This window comes from Equus quagga, chromosome 21, assembly GCF_021613505.1.
Source record: "Equus quagga isolate Etosha38 chromosome 21, UCLA_HA_Equagga_1.0, whole genome shotgun sequence".
Taxonomy (NCBI): domain Eukaryota; kingdom Metazoa; phylum Chordata; class Mammalia; order Perissodactyla; family Equidae; genus Equus; species Equus quagga.
This window is the reverse complement of record NC_060287.1, coordinates 13,399,206-13,415,200: the sequence shown is the minus strand read 5'-3', so window position 1 is coordinate 13,415,200 and position 15,995 is coordinate 13,399,206. Positions and strand designations below refer to the sequence as shown.

The following is a 15,995-nucleotide window of genomic DNA, read 5'->3' as shown; positions in this document are numbered from 1 at the left end:
CGACTCAGCTCTTTATAGCAGGTACTGAGAGCAAACACAATATAGAAAAATAAAATTTCAAACTGCTCACATTATTTTGGATGGGACTTTTCTGTTGTTTTTGGTCAATGTGTCTTAGTGTTGGGACAAGCCTTAGGGAATCAGCATTCTAAATTATTTTCATAGGGAGTAAATTCATCTGCTGCTCCTCCAAATAAGTTATTTATTTTATAAAAATCAGTGTTAAAGTTGAGACTTTATCAGGTTAAAAGACAGTTTAAATCCAGTGATGAAAGTTCTATCTCTCATTTGCATTTTCTATCAGTTTGAATTCAGGTATTTGTGAACCTCCAGAAATCTTTGCTTTTTCCCTCATCTTCTTTCTGGTCTTATGGTCAAAGAGGCAAGGGATATAGTGTTTATTGTCTAAATGCCAAACGTTAGTTGAATCATTTAATGTGTACAGACACTAAAGAAAAGGAATGAAAAGGAGGCATTTATTCCTCTTAAAGAATAAAATAGCTTGCATGCCATTCATTTGGTATTCTACCCCATTTGGTAAGAACTCTTTTCCTCTTGCTTTCACTGTTTATGTTCAAACTTCTAAATGCATTTATCAGATTTTCTTTGGAGACCGCCTGTGAGCATAGAGATTTACATTCACTTTCAGAGAGCACAGCATCTTGTTACAGAAAACATTCATACTACTATGAAAAGCAGCAGTCTATACTAAAAATACACAAGTGTCACTTGAAATCCAAGCTCTGAAATAAGAAGGAGGACATCTGGTCATCCTCTCTGTGCTCCCTAGACTCCCACAGTCTAGAAACTTGAAGAGAATTTTCTTAGCGAGTAACCAAACAACGACGCGGTACAATAAAACCTTGTTAATTTACCCTCCATTGATCAAAAAATGTAAAACTGCCTTAAGGAGCTGAAGTTTAGTTTAGCATCATCGATTTTGTCATACAAACTTGTAAGAGTTTAGACGTCGGAGTAAGAGTGAAGTGAACAATATCTTCGGAGGACTTTTGCAACATTTCTAAGAAATTGAAATCGTACACGATATGTTAAAGGATTTATAACTGTGACTCGTTCGTTACTTGGGAGTAGATGTCTCCTCCAAGCCAGTCTTGACCAGTTCATATTACGAAGGATTTTATTATGCATTCCCTCTTCTGCCAGGGCTGCTCTTTTCCCAGATACTCATGTGACTTGCTTCTTTATTTTCCTTTAAGTGTCCACTCAAATATCACCTAGATAAAATAGCATCCCCGCTGTCCCCAGGGCACATTCTACCTCTCACCCTGTCTTATTATTTTTTTCTCCTTAGCTCTTACCACCTATCTGACATACTGTGTATTTATTTGTTTATTGCCTTTCACCTTCCACTAAAATGTAAACTTTACACGAGAAGGGACTTTACTGGTTTTATTAGTGCTTTATCCCCAGTGCCTGTAGTAGCTCCTGGCATGTAGAAGGTGCCCAATAAATATTTGTGGAGTGAAAGAAAAAATGGAATTTTCTTGACTCTGATGCAAAAAATTGACTAGGGAGAAGATATAAATTGATAAATAACTGGCAGGACATTAACACAGAGAGACGACCCTTTCTATTTGTGCCTGATGTTCTCAAATCTCTTTGTTGTTTGTTTTTTACTGGACTTGAAGTGTAGGCGTTCTGCCAGGAGGCTGCATGCTGACTAATGAGATAGAGATACAGATTTAGCCCCGCAATATTCATACATTCTATATGCATTCATTTTTCTCTAGTGACATTTTAATATATTTTGGTGAAGATATTCCCAAGATAATGAAGATATGTCGAGTGAGCATTGAAAGTGATGAGTCTTTTTTTCCATTATCAAAGACAAATACAGGTGTGTAATATATGCAGAACATTGAAAGTAGGGAAAGAAAATGGGAGAATCCCAAGTAATGAAAAGAAATTAAAGCTCTCGAGTAATGAAAAGGAAGGCCAACTGAAAACATAAATCTCTAGACTCAGCAAGGATTTATACTGATGTGGAGTGAGTGGACCAATGGCTTTCATGACGTGATTCATTTTGAAAAAGTGTCATTTCCACTGCCAAGTAGAGTTCATGGTTTAGTGAAAATTTCATCCTCAGTCTAATCACATAAGCCAAATTCTGGCCCCATATATTCTGATATGGGGAATGAACAAATTCCTGAGCTTATTTGCGAGATTCTGAGAATAATATCAGGGAGGGGTGGTCATAGCTAGGTGAGATCTTGGTATATCTGCATTAGGCCTTACGCTATGCTTTGGAACTTCTGTGTAACATGACATTAATAGCATAAAGATCATTTAATTCAGGACTGCTTTAGACTCTGTCCAAATAATTGAGAAAGATATCTACTCATTCATAAGGCAGTCCTGATGGTCAGACCATAGGTATGTGATCAGGAATTATTTTCAGCAACAACTCATAGAATAGCAAGGCAGGGGAGACTCTAGACAGGAAATTTTCAAGCAGGACCAAATCTAAATCAATCCAGAGAGATATCCCCAGGTTTAGGGATTGGCCTTTAAATAACAACTATCATTGATTCTTTTTCTTTTGAAATTACCATGTTGCAGTAAATCAAATTAGAACATCTCCTCTAAAACTGGCTATATAACAGCAAAATTAGGGCAAGTAGTTCACACGGTTTGTACCCAAGGGTATTGATGAACAAAACAAATCGAGCTCTTTTATTGGGAGGATGGGGAATCTCTCTGGATGGTAAGGTAGCCAGAAATAGCTAATACAAATAACAGGCACATTGTGCAGGTCATACTACATTGGTCTACTATATATTAGATTCCATAGATTATACAGTAAAATTTGATTTCAGTCTTTTCCCCAAAATTTAGGGGTTGGGCTGTTTCACTCAGTCACTAATAAACTGATTTCCAATTCTTTTAGTTGGAGTCAGTGAATATTCATAAAAGAAGAGAAGAAAAACGGAAGCCCAAGAGTAGATGTAAAGACAGATGTACAGGACTGCATAATGGGGGCGGTGGTTGAGCTGAGATTTAGATTAGAAATAGGACTGCTCAGTACTGTGCCAGATGACGACAGCCACTTAGATGTTCTTCTGTTGAAAAATTGTCTACTCTGGCATCTGAGGGAAGGGACTGAAAACCACAAAGTTGAGTTAGCCGGTTTTTCAAAACTCAGTAGGTAAAGTTGTCACACTCAGGAGCAATATATTTTAAGTTTAACAGGATTGTCATAAATCATGATGTCACTCCCTGAGAGAACCTCCATATGTGTCTCTGCCTGCAAGTCTCTCAATTATTTTTGTAAATTTACCCAGGTTTTGTTTGTTTGTTTACAGAAAATGGTACTAATTGATGTAGGAAGATGTCACTTGTTTTAAGCTCTAGCCAGTATTTCCATTGGCCATAGTCTGAATTCTCCTGAAGTGGTAAACTTCCAAAAGCAAAGAGCACGAAACAATAAATCACGATTTGAAATACAATATACATTTTATCTTCTCAAATGAGTGGAACTTTTGCCAAGATAAATATGATGTTTTCCATTATGATATTTAATCAGTATAATATTCTTTCTTTCTTCAAGCTAAAATTAATTTAGTTATATTGTTATTGGAATGAAATATGTAGAATGCAGAACAGAAAACAAAATATAATTAGGTCTCAATGAACTTCCAACATGGCTTTCTCTAACAGTTGCATATGAAAAGAAAAAAAGCAATATAAAGGCTTGTTTTCCTGAAACACCATCTGTTATTTTTGTTTGAATTAAGCTCAGTGCTCTAAAGGTTATGGATACTGTGCAGTAATTAGCACCCTTATGGGAAATGTTGTTACTTCTATGTATTGGACTCCCCCAATTATACAAGTGTACAGTTCCAAACTGATCTCTTTTATCAGAGGTGTGCCTAAATTTCTTGCTTGCGCTATAATATCAGCAAAGCAATATTGCCTTGTCCATTTGCTCGCTCTGAAATGCAAACAAAATATGAGCTTGTTTTGTGTATTTTCCATCTAACTGTTGTTTTCTTTATGCCACATGTATATTTTGAAGAAAGTGGTCATCATATTGTTATTAAATATCTATAAATTCTATGTCTTTACCTTAGGGAAATTAGTTTTTTTATAATTAATAAGAAAATTAGATTCCCTTCCCCAAAGGGAGGCCAACAAATTTCAAGTACTTTTATATACTATATAAATATCAATTAATGTTTTGTACATCATTTTTTCCCTTGTTCTTTGGGAACAGTGGTTCAGAAACATTTAATTGAATGGCAAGTGGTTATAGATTTTTTACGTGGAGGTCTTATCTGCCCTTTAACTTACAATTTAAGTGATAAACTTAAGATTCACGTTCCTCAAGCATTGCTCTTGTAATATTTTTTAAAAATTAAACTTGAAACAAACCAAAAAAGAAAACTAAATGGTATTTATACATAGGCCAAAGCTACTCAAATTAGGACTTTCACCCTGACTATAAATTACAAGAACGTGGAGAGCATTTGAAAATTCACAAGACTCTCTGGGCTCCAGCAGTGGTCTGCCATGAGCTTCATCAGGGTCAGTGCTGTGTCATTGTTGCTCTGGTCAGTGTCAGGGACTGCCACCTGGTTGATTCATCTAATGGGAATGATGACACCTAGTGTAAGTATACACTTGGTATGTACTGAATGCTTTACATAAATTAACTCCCTCCATTATGACAACAAACGCCTTACAGTAGGTACCATTACGTATTATCTCCATTTCACAGGTGAGCAAAGTGAAGTAACATACTCTGTGGTCCTGGGGAAGAAACTGACAGATCTGAATCCAGGCTACCTGGCCTCAAGGTAAGGTTGTGCTCCTAATACCTACCCAAAGAAGGCAGTCAGCAGCCGGGGTTTGCCTTATGACCATCTTAAAGGGCAAAGTTCATGAAGGGAGCCCAGTGCATAAGTAAGGGCTCAGTCTCACCAGTAATAATAGCCAGCCCTCAGATCTCACTTGTTCTATGCCAGGCACTTTACATATATCAATTAATTTAATCTTCACAACACCCATAAGAGTAAGGTACTCTTTTTATTTTCACTTTATAGCTGTGGAAACTGAGATGCAAAGAGACTAAATAGCTTGCCCACAACTGTACTACAGTGGCAGAGGCAGGCTTTGAACTCAGGCAGTCTGACCCTAGGGTCCATGTTCTTTGCCATTATGGGATATGGTATCAAGTTTTGGAAATCTAAGACCTCACGTTATTTTTGGGCAAATTTCAGTTTATGGGAGCCAAGTTTAGGAGAAGGAGGAGGAAAATATGAAGTGCCTTTTAAAAATTAAAATTCAATGTAAAGGGAAGAAATATCAAAAAATGTCAATGACACTAATATATGGGCACTTTATAATTTAATTTACATGTATCCTCTTGTTTTAGTGGTTGTTATAGGTTGAATTGTGTCCCCCACAAATTCGCTTGTTAAAATCCTAAGCCCGAGTACCTCAAAATGTGCCCTTATTTGGAGATAGGGTCTTTACAGAGGTAATCAAGTTAAGGAGAGCTGATTAGGGTGGGCCCTCATCTAATATGACTGTTGTACTTGTAAGAAGAGGAAATTTGGACACAGACATGTTGAAGGAAGACAATATGAAGAGATACGGAGAGAAAATAGGCATTTGTAAACCAAAGAGAGAGGCGTGGAACATAGCTTTCCTTCAGAGCCCTCGGAAGGAGCCAGTCTTGCTGATAAAGTGATTTCAGACTTCTAGGCCCCAGACTGTCAGACAATAAATTCCTGTTGTTTAAGCCACGCACTGTGCGGTACTTTGTTACAGCAGCCCTAGCAAATTTATGCAGCACTCTTAAGTTAGAATTAGCAGAAAATCACTTCGAACAGTTTAGCCAAAAAATAGAATCTAAGGAGGGATCCTGGGATACCTCGCAGGATCCAGGAAAGTCTGGACAACCGCCCTGCAGCACACAGAGACTGGACAGCACCGAGAACTCAGGCAGCATCTGCGAGTCGCATCCTCTCTGCCTCACAGGCTACGCAGCCCTCATTCTTCTCTCTTTCTCTTGTGGACAATTTTTCTTCACTTTTTCACACACATGACTGCACCAAAGCCTACAAGGGTACAGGTCCCCACGAATTAACAAATGCTTACTAAGTTGAAATCTCAACTCCAAACTCATGGGAGACATAATCTGACACGTCTATCTCTATTTCAATCAGCTAAGGTCGGAGAGGCAGGGCTATATAGGGTACACACGGCTTTCGGGGGCAGGACCACATTATGACTTTTATGGCATCCAGGCACTTTTATCTTCATATGCCCCCTGATCACGAAAATAAAAAATTATTAAAAATCATGTTTTATGATTATATTGATATAGAGATCATTATTATATATTAGAACATTTTCTTTGACATGAAATTCATTGTTTCCTTCTGATTTTAAAGAATTAAGACATTTTCATGAACCTCTAACAGTATTGTGGACCTTAGACACTAAACCTACTGTGCCTAATATGTTTTTTTGGTGAAGTGGACTTTTTAGAGGAAGAGGGACTCTGTATGGCTAGCTGTACGTTTCTATTTAGCTAGGCTTTTCAAAGCCTTTTCCCATCACTTTTTCAATGAGACACGTGTAACTTGTGTTGTTGTTGGTGATGATACAAGTAACAGCAATGCTGGGGAGGATATTTTTCCTTGTATGTTCCTCAGTCTAAATGCCTTTCAGCTTTATAACTGAAAGGTGCTGACTTCCACTTCCTAATTCCCATATGGTCTCAAGGGTGTGGAATAATCTGGATGCTTGTGATGGAAAGTCTTGGGGTAAATTAAGCTCCCGGACACAGCTGAGTAAGTATTTTCAAATCCCTTCTCCAAAACACAGGGGTGTATTTTATCAGCCATATCCATAATAACATCTCACTGAAGTGTCTGCCATTAGTCCCTCTTTCATAAGTAAAATAAATCAGGCAGCCCACTTACTCACTAAGAAATACATATATCTTGCCTTTAAGATGACATTTAATTATGGGTCAAACTGGACAACTTTAGAGGCCTATTTTCTCTGCTAGAGGCATGAAGGGGCTTCTAAGACTTATTCAACTTCTCTAACTATTATGTGCCACTTTTGAGTCCTTTCATTTGTGCCAGCAATGATGACAGACATGAAACGGCAGAGGCAGGATGACAAGTGTGCAATTATTTTCTGAGTTTCAAATCTAATAGATTGGACATATGACTGGGTTGAGTGTGAGCATTGTGCCTAAGTGACTATTTCATGGAGTTTTTAAGTGGGACTACCATCATATGACCTGATATACCCAATGAGGCACAACTTTGGGGGAAAAAAATCACAGCTCTTATAGACTTGTGGGTTACAGAAGGAGTAGTGGTTTGACAGAAATTGGGTGGCTTATTCTGAGAAATCAAATCAAAGTAAAGCTCTGGAAAATGCCACTAGAGCTGCACACTCAAGCCATTGCATATGTTAGTAGGTATTGGTTATTCATTGCCATTTTAGGCAGTACACACATATGCACTGCATTCACCCTGAGAACTGCATTTTTGAGAGAAAAGGATCACTCTTTACATCAATGAAATAAGTATGAAAAGGTACAGCAGAACTATCACTGGTGTGGGGGCTAATTCAATCTGGAAATATGATGGGTATGATGGTTAACTTTATTTTTTTAAACAATTTTTTATTTTTATATATGGAGAAAGATTTATTCAAAATGTCCAAAATGAGAAGGTGGTAGGATAGGTTCTCTCAAATCCACATTCCATGGTTCATTTTATATGTCAACGTGACTAGGCTATGAGGTGATCAGATGTGAGGTCAAACATTATTCTGGGTGTGTCTGTGGCGGTGTTTTTGGATGAAAGTAACATTTGAATTGGTAGACAGAGTAAAGCAGACTGCCTAAGGTGGGTGACCTTCATCCAACCAGCTGATAGCCTGAATAGAACAAAAAGGCTGACCCTCCCTTGAGTAAGAGGAAACGCCTCCTGCTTGACTGCTTTGAGCTGAGACTTCAGTCTTTCCTGGCCTTTGACTTGAACTAAAACATCAGCTCTTCTTGGCTGTTGAGCCTGCCAGCCTTTAGACTGGAACTACACTGTCAACTACCCTGTCGGCTGTCCTGGGTCTCCAGCTTGCCAAGTGCAGATCTTGGGAGTTCTCAGCTTCTGTAATCTCATGAGTGAATTTCTTATAATAAATCTGTGTGAGATATATATATATATATATATATTTATCGATCATCTATCTACATCCTATTGGTTCTGTTTCTCTGCAGAACCCTAATACAACGAGCACATATTAAGTAAAGCTCTGCCTAAGTTCCCGCCTTGTAACATATCAAATATTTAGTCTGCATAATTTGGCCAAAGTGAAACTAGCACATTGTAGGCTCCCCAAAGGATTTATTATAGGGAGAAAAACACAACAGTTAACAACTTCCCTGATCAGACATCATTTCAGAGCACAAGCCTTTTTTTTCAACCTATTCATCCCATTTCGAAACTAAAATAGATTAGAGCTTTCAAACTAGAGAGCAGTAGCACACTTCTGCACGGTGAACGCTGTACTGTAAAAAAGTTGAAAATCAAACCGCCGCTGAGTGTATTCGGCGAGGGCGGGGCAGGAACGGGGCACGTGCCCGGAAGGCCTCCCGGAAGCAGCGGCCTCCTGGGTCCTCCGGAAGTGGGTGTTGTGCAGCCAGGGGGCTGCCATTGTGCAGCCCCGCAGCCCTCGAAGATAAACCGGTTAGCCACGGTGAAGCTGGTTAGCCAGCTGAGTGAGTGGGAGGCCGACACGGCCATGGCTGCGAAGGCGAACTGGCGCTCGGTGTAGAAGGACAGCGCCTGGGTCTTCCTGGGAGCGTTTCCTTATGAGCTGACGGAAGGAGACGTCCTCTGCGTGTTCTCCCTGTATGGGGAGATTGTTAACGTTAATCTCGTGCGGGCCGGGAAGACAGGGAAGTCTAAAGGATTCTGCTTTCTCTGTTATGAAGACCAGAGGAGTACAGTTTTGGCCGTTGACAGTCTTAATGGCGTCAAGATCAAGGGAAGAGCTATCCGAGTGGACCGCGTCTCCCGCTCCCGCCCCCCCTCGGGCCTCACGGGATGTGGATGACGCCACCAGAGAGCTCTGGGCGAAGGGCTGTGGGGCTGAGACCCCTCATCCAGTTCATCGGAGGGCTCTGAAGACGAAGCCCTCTCAGCACAGCACAAACAAGAAAAACAGACAAGAAAAAAGACCGAAGAGAAGACTGCTGTATTAGTAAAGAGAAGGAGGGACAGTCAGAGCAGCCCTCGTCCCTGCCAGCCAGAGGCCAGACTGAAATGGAGAGGGACGCCCCAGGCTCCGATAAACAAACCCAGGTAAAGTTAGGGTCTAGAGAGGGCCAGAAACCTGACCCAGCTGCCCTGAGGCGGGGACAGCTTCCTCAGGGTGTGGAGGGGTCTGGAGAGGGGGCTGAGGAAGGAGAATCTAGGTTTTGAGCCCAGCGCTTTATCAGAGGCAGGAGGAGGAAAGAGGAGGAGAGGGGGGACAAGGACAGAGGCTGAAGCTCAGACATCTTTTAGCGGATCTAAAGGCAGGGCCACACAGTTCTCCAATCCCAGTGACCACAGGCAGACCAGTCCCGGACCAAGGCTGCAGCCTGCTTAGATCCTCCTATTCTGAAATGAAATGTGACGCTTAAAATGCTATGGGCTGCAACTTGTTATTAATTTGATAATTTCTGTAAATAAAGTATCTGGGACAGAATTTCCTTAAGATTTGAACAAGTCTATTTTTCCTACAACTACTCAAAATTTTACAACAGTTGAAATTATGTTGCAGGATTTGTGTGGCTCCTTTTGTAATTTCCTCGAGATTTTGAGGCCTAAGATTTTATGAGCAGTGCCTTATAGTGGTTCACCGTGTAGTACCTCCCCATCCATAGTGTCCTGCTTAAATGTTACCACTTTCTCTGTAGTGGAATGTGCAAAATGTTAGAAGCACTCAACCATGTGATCTCTATAGTCTGTCATTCTAAGCTTCTCAGGCTAAGATGGGAGAATTTCAGCCAGCTAGAGGGAACTTACTGCTATCATGTTTTTCCTAGTAAGCAGTAAAATATACTTAAGATATTTAGGTTCCTGCTCCCATATGATTTTATGTATCAATAGCAATGGAAGGTTTTTTTTTTTGTCGTTGTAACTTTAGCTACAATAGCTGACATGATTGCTATTTAGCTCTACTTCATATATATAAAAACCAAGGAAAGCTTAGTATTTTATTGTTTCTCACAAGAAATTGTTCGATCTGCTAGGAGCTTGGGATATGTAAAGCGATATAGCCTAATTGGAAATGCAGAGTGTTTCCTGCATTCTGTTAGTATTTGATGTTTGATTGATGAGTGTTTCATTCCCATTTGCAAGTTCATATTCTGCATATGGGCGCAACTGCATATATGAACTTGCAAAGGTTGCTACCTAGTATGCAAATCTTAAGCCATCCTTTTGGAAATTGCCTGTGCATTTTACATAAGGAAAAAACTTCCTAAGATTCTAATATCTTGAATAATTTTGATTATTGTGACTATGGGCCAATCGTTCTTTATACAGAAAATATATTTGGCGTAGAAAATTTCTCAGAAAAGCTACTAATTTTGCACTACTATATACAGAAGTTACCAGTACTATAAGCAATGAGAGTATTGCCAATCAGCATTAGAAAAAATGTTTTTAATCCAGTTACCAGAACTTAACTTTTCATTTTCCCACATGTACTTCCAGTCTTTGCCCACATATATGCATATTTACATAGTTGCATGTTCTTCATTTATCCATTTATTTGTTCATTCATTCAAGAAATATTTCTTAAGTTTCTATTAAATATCAGGTGCTATAATATAGTTGGGGATATAAAAATGAATATGGCACAATGCCTGACCAAAGGAGGTCATAATGTAGTGGAAGAGATGCATATGTACACAGTTAAATTAGAACAATGTGAAGAGTGCTCTAGAATTGTAAAAGGGCCACAGGAGAGTCAGTGGGGCGAGTGAGGTGAGCAAAGACCTTGCAGGCAGGGATTCCAACATGTGCAGAAGCTATGGGAGGCAAAATTAGTTCAGTATAAGAGGGAGCCTGGGGTATGGTACGTAACAATGAGAAATGAGGATGTTGAGAACAGGAGAGATGCAAGCAAGTTCTTGCATGCCATATAGACTGTTTGAGCTGAGCTAAATTTGAAGGAGTCAACGATTTTAAAGAGAAAGGGACACGATGAGAAATACATTTTTGAAAGAGCACGTGGTGAGAAGGTAGAGGATGAATTAGGCTCAGAAGGAACTGGGAGTAGAGTGGTGAGCAGGGAAGCAACTGCAGAAGTTTAGGAAAGAGATCTTAAGGGCCTGAACTAAGGCGGCTTGGTGCAGGAGACAGAGATGAACTCAGGATTCCAACATATTTAAGAGAGAATTTTAGAGGGAAAGGGAAGACCCCCAAAGTTCTGACTAAGCAATACAGGAAGAGGAGCAAAGTCTCTGTGGTAAGGAGGGAGTGGAGAAATGGAGGGTGATGACAGAAAAGGTTGAGTTCATTTTGCATCTTGTTGAAGTCAACCCAAGTAATAGGTTGACAGTGGCACAGAATTTAACAAGAATTCAAGCAGTTCACAAGAAAGGTGAGGGAGCACACCAGATAGCACTGAGAGGTGAGCATACATGAACGGCAACTTCAACTATTGTCTTCTGCTTATTACATATAACAAAATACACCTTTCCATAATTTGAGTGGTTGCACAATATGCCATGTAATGAATATAGAATAATTTAGCAAATATATAGAAGTATCTTTCCCTTAAAATAGCAATGCATTGAGCATGTTTGTGCATATACTTATTTTGATGCTATTATTTTATTTATTTTTTGGTGAGGAAGATTGGCCCAGAGGTAACATGTGTGCCAATCTTCCTCTTTTTGCTTGAGGAAGATTGTCCCTGAGCTAACATCTGTGCCAATCGTCCTCTTTTTAATATGTGGGATACCGCCACAGCATGGCTTGATGAGCTGTGTGTAGGTCCATGCCTGGGATCTGAACCAATGAACCCCAGGCTGCTGAAGTGGAGTGTGCGAACTTAACCACTATGCCACCAGCTCGGTCCTGTGGTGCTGTTATTTTTTATGTTATTTCCATAGGATAAATTCTTGGGAACTAGATCATCGGCTCAAAGGATATGAGTGTTTTTGGCTTTTTGGTTTTTCCAAGCCATTTAGCATCATTTATACTTATGATATTAGAGAACAGATTCAGTCATAAAGAATTTGGTGAGTGAAATAAAATGACAGGATTCTCAACTGAACTTCATAGCCGTGGCGAATATGCCTAGATATACTAGCCATTTGGTTTGAGGCTAATCATTTTTCTAAAATACTATCCATTTGAAATAAAGATGGTTCTAGGGTTAGTGGGACGCCCAGCAAAAGTCATTTCTTGACTTCATAATACGCTTGCTTAGCTGGTATACTTGTTTATCTTGTTATTTAAAATTCTAATAGAAGGAAGCAAAATACTTGTATCAAATGTTGGGAAAGCTAAATTTTATTCTTAATTCTGTAAAGTGGGAGTGAAATTGACTGTATCATTTGAAACTTCATCTGTGGGGTCCTTGGTGGGTACCTAGATGGCCTCACAGTGGAGCCGCCTCTCATTGGAAGAGCAAGCTGGTTATATTTTTGATGCTTTGTGTTTATATGTGAGTTCATTTATTGTCTAAAACGTGTGACATTAAATAGCCGTAGATTCTAAATTGAAGATAAGCCATAAGTTAAATAGCAATATCTGTTATCAAAGATGATCGCTTTATAGGAATATATATTTTTGGGTGAATCCCTTACATAAAATTCAGTAATTTGTGCTGGAATAATTAATTTTCCTTGACAGGCCTAATGGTGATTTTACCGTCTTTTTCCCCCCATTGTTTTTGCGTTTCATTTGTACAAGAGGAAGAAGACACATGATCTGAGTTTGGCTCATGTGTCTGAATATGGCCCCGCAGGGAAGACTTGATTCAGCTGAAGCTATTGCTTTTTAGAGACCTGTTAGTTTGAGTGGCTGCCTCAGCAGCCTTCATCTTGTTACATCACTTGAGATATATCTCTGTGATAGAAAGAGAGAAAGATGTGACTGAGCGATAGTTTTTGACTAAGACTTAAAATTTCAAAACCAGAAACAGAGATGGATGATTCTGAAGTTATGTTTTTATAATATGTGACACATAGACAATTTTCTTATTCTAATTTTAAAGCATTCCCTTAACCCTCAGAGATTTTTGTTTTGTCTCATTCACAGTCAAACTCTTTCTTTGCCATAGACTGTTGCATTTTTGGTTTAACAATCTGAGCCCTTATCCAGAAGGCATCTCAAAGAGTCGATCTACAAAAATAGATTTCAGGGCCGCACCTTCTGAAGGACAATTCAGTGCTTTCTTTCCTCTCGTGCCCCTATGTGCAGATAAGGAATCTCAATTCATCAGCTGTTAATGTAAATGAGGGATAAATTATGCTTGTTTATCTAACTGGGCTTAACCAGAGGACTAGGATGGAGTCAACCACAGCTTTATTTGAGAGATGTGGCAAGAGTGGCTTTTAGCCTGTGATACCTAAGTCAGCTGGGAACGTAGCTGATGGCCATGTCAACACCTTTCAGGTATTCCTAGTGGCTTTGAGTTTGGAAATTCATAGGTTCTCTCAAAGCACCAGTAGCATATAAAATGACATAACATTTGAAGCTACATTTACGTAATTGCTGTGGATTTGATTAATATCAATTACGTTAATGCTTGTTTTACCCCTTATAGCTGATTGACTCAATTTGCTAGTTGTTTTAGGATGTTCAAGAAATGATGCAGAGCCAGCTCTGATGGCCTAGTGGTTAAAGTTTGGCACACTCTGCTTCAGCGGCCCGGGTATGGAACCACATTACTCATCTATCAGCAGCCATGCTGTGGTGGTGGCTTACATAGAAGAACTAGCAGGTCCTACTACTAGAATGTATGACTATGTACTGGGGCTTTGGGTAGGGAAAAAAAAAAGAGAGAGGAAGATTGCAATAGCTCAGGGCAAATCTTTCCCAGGGAAAAAAGAAAAATATCCAAATTATCCTTTCACATCAGTTAAGGAACTAGTAAGAGAAAATACACTTTGATTTGTTGAGAGGCAGAAGTTCTCTCTTAAGTGACAGTCTCCTTGGCTTTCTGAACTAAAGCTTAAGTTGAACTGCAGTATATTTTCTGTTGCTTTGGCTTATTTGATTCTTTTACTCTTTCACTGAAGGTCGGTCTTTGACCATAAATATGTAGAAGATAAAAATATATTGAGCTTAGGAGTTTGGTCTGCTCAGTGGCTGAGGACTTCAGATTTCCCCCTACATACAGAAGTTTGAAAGGAACAGCATGTGATAGAGGTAATAATGGAAAGCAATGCAGGTGAAATACAGGTGGACTGCATCTCTGATAGATAGCGACAATGCCATGTAGTCCAATACAAAGGCTAAGCAATATTTCAGGGATGCAACCTTTCTTTGGTGGCTTGTTCACGCCAGTGAGACGGCTTTAGAAGAGGGTAGGCCTAGAGAATCCTCTGACAGCGCTGGCCTTTGGGTCTGCTGGGAGCCAGGTTTGCTAGTAGGAAAAGCTTGAGAAACAGGATAAGTTTCACAGTACCATTTCATATTTAAACCCTGCAAAGTTTGATATGTGTAGATAAGCTTGCAAATAGATTGGACTTGTACAGGGAACCAAGATGGAGGAATAAGAGCACAGAGCAGAAATAGATTTGGGTGTGGTATTTTTGTATTTTAGGTAGTTACTTCTCAGGATTAGTATCCTATTTTTTATTAGTATTTCTATTTCATTGAATATGTAATAAGTAATATTAAGAAGGAGGTCTATTGTTTTTATCTTCCACTTGTGACTGAAATCATATGGTATTTGACTTTCTCCTTCTGACTTACTTTGCTTAGCATGACACCCTCAAGGTCCATCCATGTTGTCGCAAATGGCAAGATTTCATCTTTTGTATAGACAAGGAGTGTTCCACTGTGTATAGATACTACACTTTCTTTATCCATTCTTCTATTACCAGAGGGGAAGGGCAGAGGGAGGAGGGCAAAAGGGGTGATAGGGCACATGTGTATGGTGACAGATGCTAAGTAGTCTTTGGGTGGTGAACATGATGGAGTCTACACAGAAATCAAAATATAATGATGTACACCTGAAATTTATATAATGTTATAAACCAGCGTCCTCAATAAAAAAATAAATAACAACAAAAAACCTTGATGTAAAAAAAAAAAGAATAAAGCTCTTATACTTTTAAACTCCTTAACTGAATATTTTCATAGGAATGGACATTGTTTTTGTCTCTAGCAATTTTTAGTTACTAACTAATGATTAGCAGACAGCATGGTTATTGTTGAAATATTGTGTGAGTACCAGTAACAAAGCCTTCTTTAAAATTCTAGGAATTTATTGTGCAAAGGGTTCCCACATTTTTCATTGTAATTTTCTTTCCACGATGTTTTTGACACATTTCTGGCATGTTACTTCAGCTTCTTGTTGGATTTCTGTCAAACAAAAGTTTTCAATATTTGTTTTACCACTGATAATAGGAAAGAGCAGATCTTTGTTAACATTAACATGTTATTGAGATTTCAAAGGTGGGGGACATTATCTTTTCCTATTTTTCTTTATGGTACGGTGTTTGTAATCTGGTGTTCCCAAAATAATAAGCACTCTTTTGGGAAATAAGTTGAGTAAATAGCCAAGTAATTTCTCACATAAAACAGATAAAGAAAGGTAGTGCCTTTTAGGTTAACCTATTAAAAATATCAGTACAACAGTAACTACCCATTATATTGATCAACCAGAGGTTAATCCATTTTTGTTCATAATGATCTAGCTATGCACTTTCAGGATAAAGAGGAATTTTCTTCCTTTTTCTATTGGTTATGAATGGAAGTCATCAATTT

General features: G+C 39.0%; 1 pseudogene; it reads left to right on the top strand.

The window, feature by feature from the left end:
* Nucleotides 1-2,993: 2,993 nt before the first annotated feature.
* Nucleotides 2,994-9,476, top strand: LOC124231527 (RNA-binding motif protein, X-linked 2-like; annotated as a pseudogene).
* The last annotated feature ends 6,519 nt before the right edge of the window (nt 9,477-15,995 follow it).